Source organism: Lissotriton vulgaris, chromosome 8, assembly GCF_964263255.1.
Source record: "Lissotriton vulgaris chromosome 8, aLisVul1.2, whole genome shotgun sequence".
Taxonomy (NCBI): domain Eukaryota; kingdom Metazoa; phylum Chordata; class Amphibia; order Caudata; family Salamandridae; genus Lissotriton; species Lissotriton vulgaris.
This window is the reverse complement of record NC_141696.1, coordinates 425,080,132-425,081,431: the sequence shown is the minus strand read 5'-3', so window position 1 is coordinate 425,081,431 and position 1,300 is coordinate 425,080,132. Positions and strand designations below refer to the sequence as shown.

Genomic DNA, 1,300 nt, shown 5'->3' with positions numbered 1-1,300 from the left:
CTAGTGATGGTTTCTCTGGTATATAAAACATTTGCTCTTCGCATCAGCGCAGCTATGTACTGGTTTTCTTTCATTTTGTTATCCCTGTCCAAGGTGATGGTATAAAATACTTAGCAAGTAATCCAACCTCAAACTTCTGAGGTTGGATTACTTGCTAAGTATTTTATACCATCACCTTGGACAGGGATATTTGCCCATTTCTCAAACTCTTCTTTTCTCCAATCATATGTTGCTAACAAATTCAAATCATAGCTCAGAAAGTTACCGTCTAAAATGTTACGTTTGTGTGTTTTGATGATGTTATCAATTTTTTCATTCATATCTTCTCCTGCATACATGAATGAATGCGCTATGTACAGGTATGGAGCTGCCCTGAGATATAATAAACTATTGACTTTATTGAGACCAATTTGTGTACATAGTTTTGGAATACTGAGACCCCAAATGATCTTTTCGAATATAGGAGACCATCACATGTGTATGCAGGAAGGTGTAGAAAGTGTTTGACATACTTTTTTATTATTTGACCCAGAACATTTAAAGTTTTTGCTTCTGTTCCTGTCATTTCCAATTTGAATGATAGTTTAGGTAACTAGTACTGGCACAGCATTCCTTAAGAGAGTCATAGTTACTCTCGCCGTTTTCCCGCGCTTCATTGAATTTCTTCACTTTGACATTCAGAGCACTGGACAGAAATCACATCGCGTCAGCACCCGCCTCGGGCCTTCGCGATGCTTTGTTTTAATTAAACAGTCGGATTCCCCTGGTCCGCACCAGTTCTAAGTCAGCTGCTATTCGCCGGCCGAGGAAGAACGCCAGCCCCGCACCCCCGTGGAGAGGGCAAGGGGAGAGGCGACCACCGCAGCTGGGGCGATCCACAGGAAAGGCCCGGCTTGCGTCCAGAGTCGCCGCCGCCCCAGAGGGAGGCACCTCGTCCAGCCGCGGCGCACGCCCAGTGACCAGAAAGTTCCCTGTACAGGTGCCCCTGCTGTCCAAGCGACGAGTAGCCATGTCCCGGGTTCAGAGTCAGTTGCCCAGTACCCAAGACTACCACGCCTCAGATACTTACAGCTCACTTCTGCTCATCAAATCCAGACCACAAGATAACTGGATTCTCTACAAGAAATACCTGGGTGCACTTCCCCAGGAGGTGGAACCTGGGGATGAGGACTGAACTGAGAGAGACAGACCATGGAATTGGGGGAGGACTAAATGCATGCCATATTTTATTTGCCCAAAGCACAAATGCAATACTAGTGTAGTGTCTCCAGACCCTAGTCTCCTGGTAGTATTTACTGAC

General features: G+C 45.8%; 1 pseudogene; it reads right to left on the bottom strand.

The window, feature by feature from the left end:
• The window catches only part of LOC147697121 (28S ribosomal RNA), a 3,442-nt pseudogene extending 2,382 nt beyond the window's left edge, over nt 1-1,060 (bottom strand).
• Between the last annotated feature and the right edge of the window lie 240 nt (nt 1,061-1,300).